Source organism: Piliocolobus tephrosceles, chromosome 15, assembly GCF_002776525.5.
Source record: "Piliocolobus tephrosceles isolate RC106 chromosome 15, ASM277652v3, whole genome shotgun sequence".
Lineage (NCBI taxonomy): Eukaryota > Metazoa > Chordata > Mammalia > Primates > Cercopithecidae > Piliocolobus > Piliocolobus tephrosceles.
The window spans coordinates 20,211,510-20,220,345 of NC_045448.1; the positions used below are offsets into that span (position 1 = coordinate 20,211,510).

At 44.9% G+C, this 8,836-nt stretch overlaps 1 pseudogene; it reads right to left on the reverse strand.

Annotated features, from left to right (window-relative positions):
- Positions 1–3,582: 3,582 nt before the first annotated feature.
- On the reverse strand, positions 3,583–4,683 carry LOC111554411 (annotated as a pseudogene).
- Positions 4,684–8,836: the final 4,153 nt, after the last annotated feature.

Sequence of the window (8,836 nt, forward strand, 5' to 3'; positions counted from 1 at the left end):
CCTTTCTTACTTCTTTCCTTCCCTCCCTCCTTCTTTCCTAAATTCACAGACTTTTTTTAAAGAGCAATTTTAGTTTTACAGAAAAATTGAGTCATAAGTACAGGGAGTTCCCATTGACCTCGCCACACAGGGTTCCTCCTGTGGTTAACCTGTTGCATTGATGTGCTACATCTGTTACAACTGACAAACCAGTACTGACATACTGTCATTCACTAAGGTCCCTCGTTCACATCAGACTTCACTCTTGATGGTGTACACTCTGTGGGTTTTGACAAATGCATAATGATATGTCTCCACCATTACAGTAGCCTACAGAGTCTTTTTCACAGCCCAAAACATTCCTTGTGCTCCTCCTACTCATTCCTCCCTCCTCAACCCCTGGCAACCACTGATCTTTTTACTGTCTTTATAGTTTTGCCTTTTCCAGAGTGTCAAACAGCTGCAAACACACAGTATGTAGCCTTCTTTCACCTAGTAAGGTGGAGTTAGGGTTCCTCCAGGTCTTTTCATGGCTTGATAGCACATTCCTTTTTCTTGCTGAACAATATTGTGTTGCATGGATGTGCCAGTTCATCTATTTGTGAAGGATATCTTGGTTTGTTCTGAATGTTTAACAATTATGAATAAAGCTGATATAAACATTCTTACACAATTTCTTTATGGACATAGTTTTCAACTCATTTGGGGAAATACAGTATTTGTCTTTTTGTGGCTGGCTTACTTCATTTAGTGCAATGTCCTCAAGTTTCCTCCATGCTGTGGCATGTACCCTTTCTTATCAAGGCTGATTAAAATTTCATTGTCTGTAAACACACACCACTAGCTATTGACTATTTTAATATGATCCTGCTTTCAATTCCTTTGGATGTATTTCAAGAAGTGGGATTGCTGAATCACATGGTAATTCTATTTTTAATTTTTCAAGGATGCACCATACTGTTTCTTCCACAGAGGCTTCACCAACATTTGTTATTTTCTGTTTTTTTTTTTTTTTTTCTTTTAGTAGCTGTCTCAATGGGTGTGAAATGATATCTCATTGTGGTTTTGATTTGCATTTCCGTGATGATGAATGATGACATTGAGCATCTTTTCACATTCTTCTTGGCCATTTATATATCATCTTTGGAGAAATGTCTATTTAGGTCCTTTGTCCATTTTTTTGTTGTTGAGTTGTTGGGGTCTATGGATTCTGAATATTAACCCTTTATTATTTACATATTTGCAAATATTTTCTCCCAGTCTATAGATTGCCTTTCCACTTTGTTGATTGTTTCCTTTGGTGCACAGACATTTTAAAGTTTGATGTAGTCTCATTTATTTAGTTTTGCTTTTGCATGTGTTTTTGCTGTCGTAGCCAAAAATCACTGCCAAATCCAGCATCATGTAGCTTTCCCCCTACATTTTCTTATAGAGTTTCATGGTTTTCAGTCTTACATTTAGATCTTCATCCATTTTTAGTTACTTTGGTATATGATATAAGGTAAGGGACCAACTTTTGCATCATTTGTTGCAACGACTGTTGTTTCCTCATCAGACGGTCTTGGCACCCTTGTGGAAGATCACTTGACCATATATGCGAGGGTTTATCCCTGGGCTGTCTATTCTCTTCCTTCGGTTTGTATGTCTGTCTTTATGCCAGTACCACACTGTTTGGATTACTGTAGTTTTCTTTTTTTTTTTTGAGATGGAGTCTCGCTCTATCGCCCAGGCTGGAGTGCAGTGGCCGGATCTCAGCTCACTGCAAGCTCCGCCTCCCGGGTTCATGCCATTCTGGGACTACAGGCGCCCGCCACCTCGCCCGGCTAGTTTTTTGTATTTTTTAGTAGAGACGGGGTTTCACCATGCTAGCCAGGATGGTCTTGATCTCCTGACCTCGTGATCCGCCCGTCTCGGCCTCCCAAAGTGCTGGGATACTGTAGTTTTCTAATAAGTTTTGAAATCAGGAAACATGATACCTCTGGTTTTGTTTGTTTGTTTATTACTTCCTTAATTTCTTTAATGGTTATTGATCCAGTCAAGTTTTCCAGTCTTCTTGAATCAATTTTGGAACTATATATTTCCCTAGAAAATTATTTATTTTGGATTGGGTGCAGAGGCTTACATCTGTAATCCCAGCACTTTCAAAGGCAGAGGCAGGAGGATCGCTTGAGCTCAGAGATTTGAGACCACCCTAGGCAATGTGGTGAAAACTCATCTCTACAAAAAAATACTAAAAATTAGCTGGGTGTGGTGGGGCACACCTGTGGTCCTAGCTACTTGGGAGACTGAGGTGGGAGGATAACTTGAGCCTGGGAGGCTGAGTTTGCAGTGAACTGTGATGGTGATCATACCACTGTACTCCAGCTTGGGTGACAGAGTGAGACTCTGTCTCAAAAAAAAAAAAAGGAAAGAAAATTATTTATTTCATTTGATTTTTAGTGTGTAAGTAGACTTTTAATATAAATTCTCTTATAATTAAAAATCACAATTTTATATCCTCTTACTGTTGATGTCTTTCATCTTTTTTGTTAAATTCAAATTTTCCAAAAGCATGTCTAATTCATTATTTTTAACTGATCAAGTTTTTGTGACTGTGTGTGTGAGTTTGTTATTAATTCCTTCCTTCTGCTTTCTTTGTAATTTTTTTGGTTATTATTTTACTAGCTTCTTGAGTTCATTTATCTCCAGATTTTCTTGACTAAACATTTTCTTTAAATAACCTTTGGCCTGAATCCCCAGGTTTTTATATATAAGTCTGTCATTACCATTAATTTGGAAATTAACCCATAGTAGTTTGTTCCAGATTAGATTAGCTCTTTAAATGAGGAATTATTAAGAAGAGTATTTTAAAAAATTTCTAGACTGGGCATGATGGCTCATGCCTGTAATCCTAATACTTTGGAAGGCCTAAGTAGGAGGATTGTTTGAGGCCAGGAGTTCAAGACCAGCCTGGAAACATAGCAAGACTTTGTCTCAAAAAAATTTTTTTTCTAAGATATATTTCTAGTAACAAATATATTTCTATTTTGAAGATATATGCTTTATTAATAAATATATTTCTGTTTCTAAGATAGTTTTTGCCCTCCCTTTCTAATTAAATTGCATTCTATTCAGTGAATGTGTCCTGTATGATTTCAGCTTTTTGCATTTATTAGGCTTTTCATTATGGCCTAATACAAAGAAAAATATTTGGAATTTGTGTACTTGACCGTTAACAACGATTAACTCTTGGGAGGGGGATGAAATTGAAGGACAGAGACAAAAGGGGGAAGCTTGTTGTTTGGTTTTATTTTGTTAGCTTTTGATTGTTGGGAAATTTTTTTAGTATAAGAATTAGCTCAAGTATAATGTTTTTTTGTTTGTTTGTTTGTTTTGTTTTGTTTTGTTTTTGCATGTAGCTGACCAGCCTACCAGGTCTTTTATGCAGTTCGACATACAAGGTGACACCAAGGTAAGACAAATGAAGTTCCAGTTTGGGTGCCTCCATCTCCCTCCCCTGGATTCTGATCCAGTGTCTGCCAAACCCAGAAAGAACTGGGGTAGGGCGCTTGGTCATGGGAAGGCTGTTGTGGTTTGTCCGGCAGATGGGAAAAGGAAAAGGTTTCACTTCTTCGCGATTTGAATGACATCCTCGTCCTCCAACGTATGGTCCTTACCTGCTTTCTGAGGACTGTGTTTCACAGAGAGACCCCAGACCAGAGCATATTGAAATTCTTTGATAAGATTTTTGTGAATCTTCATGCAGAAATCCTCCACTGTGGTCCTGGAGCAAGGAAGCACCACTGGGGATGTGTAATCTGGTAATTGGCCTTTGGGTTTGGTGTGAATTCTCATTAGTTTCAGATAGTCCCAGATCTTTTCCAATAGGTCATCAAAATTCCAGCGGCGATGGGCAGAGATGGGTACACACTGAGGCACCTTATAGATGATATCCAATTCCTTACTAGAGATTCAGTCAATCTTATTTAACACATAGATACAGGGGATATAAACTCTGTTTCCTTCCACCACATCAATGAGGTCATCAGCTGTAGCATCACTACGTAGAGTCACATCGGCATTATGAATCTTGTATTTGGCCAGGATGCTCTTCACAGTTTCAGCATCCAGCTCACTCTGCAGGCAAGTGGCTATGAGATTAATGCCTCCCTTGTCCTTCTTCTTAAAGCCAGTGTTGGAGGGTTTGCTGTTCAAGCGAATGCCAAAACCTTCCAGCTCATTTTCATTTATCTTCTTACGTCCCAAAGGTTTCAGGACATCCAGAACAATCAGGATCAAGTTACAGGTTAGGGCCACTGCAATGACTTGACCTCTACCTTTCCCATTCTTGGCACCTTTAATGATACCTGGGAGATCCAGGAGCTGGATCTTGGCACCTTTGTGTCTGATGACACCAGGCGCAGTGGTCAGAGTAGTGAATTCACAGGCTGCCACCTCAGAATATACCCCTGCCAGGTTACTAAGCAGTGTCAGCTTCCCCACAGATGGAAAACCAGCAAATCCAGTGTGAGCATCACCTGTCTTGGCCACATCAAAACCTTCTCCTGGACCTCCACCACCACCACCCTTTGGAGTAATGAGTTCTCAATGAAGCTTAGCAAGATGAGCCTTAAGCAGCCCTAGGTGGTGTGCTGTGGCCTTGTTCTTTTGAGTCCAAGTCATCTTGGCTTTTATCTCCACGATCTTAGCTAAGGTGCTGCTCATCGTGGCGTGGTGAGTACCCTGTGGCCTCCACACTGTCTCCCTTCACACACCCGCGGGCAAACTAGCTCGAGTATAATGGTTTTCAAAAGTAACTCAGAGAACTTGGGAGTGTAGGCCTCTGGGTACAGCGGCCCACAGATCCCTGAGAGCACCATTGTATGACAGCTCTTCACCGAGAGACACCGCCTTTAAAAATGCGCTTAGAGACCCGGCACGGTGGCTCACGCCTGTAATCCCAGCACTTTGGGAGGCCGAGGCAGGTGGATCACAAGGCCAGGAGTTCGAGACCAGCCTGACCAACATGGCGACACCCCGTCTCTACTAAAAACACAAAAATTAGCCAGGCGTGGTGGCATGCGCGTGTAATCCCAGCTACTCGGGAGGCTGAAGCAGGAGAATCGCTCGAACCCGGGATGTGGAGATTGCAGTGAGCTGAGATCGCACCACTATACTCCAGCCTGGGCAACAGAGCAAGACTCCATCTCTAAAATAACAACAACAAACAACAAACAAAACAAAACAGAAAAACGCGCTTACTTCCTACTGGCTTTACAGTGGTAAGCATTTCCTAAGCACCTAACTTCAGGCTTTGGGGTAAAGAGAGAGAAACACACAGTCTGGCCTTCCAACAACTCACAGTGTGGGTGGCGAAAAGTAAGAAAACAAGCCATTGCAATAATTAGCCATCACCGCAATTGCGACCTTGTGCCTGGAGGAGCTGTCCCTGGAATCTGTCTAGGGAAGCTCCAGGGCTGGCCACAGGAGACCGGGAGGAACTGGCTGGCCAGAGATGGGGGCAGTAGGGTTGTCGGATTTAGCAAATAAAAACAGAATGCCCAGTTAAATTTGAATTTCAGGTGAACACCTTATTTTTTTTTTTTTTTTTTTTTTTTTAGTATAAAATGTATAATTATGTCCTATGCAATGTTTGGGATATAGTTATACTAAAAAGTTTATCCCCCCACCTGTGGCTTTAGGGCCGACTTGTTCAGGAAGGGAAGAGGAAAAGCAAAAGCAGGTTTGGTGCAAGAAGATGGGTTCGGTTCCGGACATGTTTGGGGAAAGGGGGCCAGTGGCCACGTGACTGGAGATGTGGGATTCCAGGCTGCAGGATGTCAGGACTGGGGCCTTAGTGGGCTCCGCGGTGATAGGATGTGATGGGATGTGCCCTGTAATGAGGCTGCAGGCGGTCGTACATGGCAGTTGAGTGGGATGGGTAGGGTTCTTTCCTTGTTCGAGAAGGCAGGGTGTGTCTGAGCAATCCCGTTTAGAAAGATCAACTCCAAGAAATTTAGACGAAGAAAATTCTGGATCTGGACGAATCCCCCAGTGTCCGCCACGCCTGGACTGGGAAGGGCCCCGGGACCTGCGGCGCAGGCAGGGGAGGGCCGGGCCACCAGGGGGCGCTCTCGGCAGGCGGGGCGGGGTCCCTCTTGGTGTCTCCCAGGCAGCTTCGCAACAGCCCTGCTGGGTTAGGCCCGGATGAGCAAACTGAAGCTCGGGTGGGGAAAGGGCGGGGTGGCTTGAGGGTGTCACCCAAGAGGGTCAACTGCTTTCTTTTTAAAAATTATTTTTATTTTTTTATAGGGAAGGGAGTGTCTCACCATGCTTCCCAGGCTGACCTCGAACTCCTGGACTCAAGCGAGCCTCCACCCCGGCCTTCCAAAGTGCTGGGATCACCACCGCGCCCAGCGAGGTTTGCAGCTTTCTGAGGCCGCCCCCAGGCCCTTGCTACCCTGTCCTGTGAGCCAGACTTGGGTCCGTGGGGAGGGCTCTAGGTCACCTGGAGGCTGCCCTTGTGTCTACAGCCGCCTCTTCCTGCGCCAGCTTTATCTTCCAGGTCCCTTCTCTAGTTTTCCGCCCTACTCTAGAATAGGGTGGGTATTGGAATATAGATGAAGCTGTCACCCTTCCAAACTCGGGGGGGTGACTCCCTCCCTCCTCCGCTCACAGGTGCCCTCCAAGCCCAGACTCCAGTGCTCAGACCAGAACTGACTTTTGAAGGAGCAGGGCGGAGGAAGACTCCCAGATACCCCTCCTCTTCTCCAGGGCGAGCCCATACTCGTGCTTTCGTCCTCATTCCTGCCATAGGAAGGGACCCACCAGGTGTGACCCAGCTTTCCAAGGCTTCCTGCCATAAAAGGCCAGGGGTGGGAATAAAGCAAGAAAAAGTGGGACTCCGCACTTGTTAGGGGGAACCCTTCAGCTCTGTAACTGGCACTGCTAACTCCCCTGCCTCCAGTCCCTCTCTACTGCTGCTCTGCCAGCCTGTGCTGGGTCCTCCACACCACTGCACTTGTCACTCCCCTGCTCGAGAATCTGTGATGGCCCCTATTGTTAACTGAAGCACTGCTTGTATCCAGAATCTCATTCTGTTTCTCCCTCCACTGGGGTGTGCGCTTCTTGAGGGCTGTATCCTCAGCATCAAGAATACCTGACACTGGCTGGGCATGGTGGCTCATGCCTGTAATATCAGCACTTTGGGAGGCCGAGGCGGGCAGATCACTTGAGGTCAGGAGTTCAAGACTAGCCTGGCCAACATGGTGAAACCCCGTCTCTATGAAAAATACAAAAATTAGGCTTAGGTGGGCATGGTGGGCCATACCTGTAATCCCAGGTACTTGGGAGACTGAGGCACGAGAATTTTGCTTGAACCTGGGAGGCAGAGGTTGAGGGTGAGCTGAGATTGTGCCACTGCACTCTGCACTCTAGCCTGGGTGGCAGAGCAAGACTCCATCTCAAAACAAATAAACAAAAAATGAAACCTGACACAAAGTAGTTGCTCAATAAATAAGACTATGAAAATGCACTGGCTGCTGCACCCGCCTTGCCCTCCATCCCCCAAAGCCATCCCCCCATCCTCTTCATTTTACCTTTCCCTTCCAAGCCCAAGGCACTGATTAGTTTTGAAATCTTGATTCCTGCCTAGATTTAAAGGCTTTGAGATAGGAATTACTTTTTTGTCGCCCCCACCAGGGCCTTGTGCCTTCTCAAAACATAGGTAAGACCGGCCAGATGCAGTGGCTCATACCTATGATTTCAGCACTCTGGGATGCTGAGGCAGGAGGATCACTCGAGTCTAGGGGTTTGAGACCAGTTCAGGCAATATGACAAGACTCTGTCTTTACCAAGAAATTTTAAAATGAGCTGGGCACGGTGGTGCATGCCTATTGTCCCAGCTACTCGGGAGGCTGAGGTGGGAAGATTGCTTGAGCCTGGGAGGTTAAGGCTGCAGTGAGCTGTGATTGCGCCACCGCTTTCCAGCCTGGGTGACAGAGTGAGACCCTGTCTCAAAAAACAAAACAATACAAAAGACTGCATGTTCTCCATATGGTCCTATTTGGTCATGGAATGATTTGTGGTGGATTTTCCTCCACTCTTCAGCATTCCCTCCATAACCTGTGTCTGACCATGAGCTACATGCTGTTTACGCAGAAAAGATACGATCCTGAACTGGGTGGAAGGCTTCTGCCCAAGTGCATGGACACCAAAATGTGTGCTGAGGGAAGTCACACATGATCTTCTCAAGCAGCTTTTGACTTCCCTCAGGATCATAGATGGCTGTGTTCATAAGTAATTATTGGCCAACATCCCATATCTTCTGACTATGAAGGTGAACACATGTGCTTTGTGTAGAGTTGGGTGAGACCCTTGTTTCTGATTTCTAAACACCTATTGCTTTGAGGAAGCTTCCATCATCCTAACTGTTGTCCAGGCAAGGTTGAGAGGGAAAGGTTTGGAGGGCTAACAGGCAAATCTTTCTCAGTTCAATGCCTTCCTTGCTATAAGCCAAGTTGGCAGAGCTTTATTAAGGAGTGTTACTGTGGCTTCCTTCAAACTTGATGCATCAATTGGATGGACCCTTATGCAGGGCTCTTCCTCACTTGGCTACAACTATGGCTCAACTCTCAAACAAAGCAGACGTTTATAAATAACTGGACATAGCTATTTATTTATTTATTTGTTTGTTTATTTATTTATTTATTTGAGATGGAGTCTCACTCTGTTGCCCAGGCTGGAGGGCAGTGGTGTGATCTTGGCTCACTGCAACCTCCACTTCCCAGGTTCAAGTGATTCTCCTCCCTCAGCCTCCTGAGTAGCTGGGATTACAGGCACCTGCCACCATGCCCAGCTGTTTTTTTTTTTTTTTTTT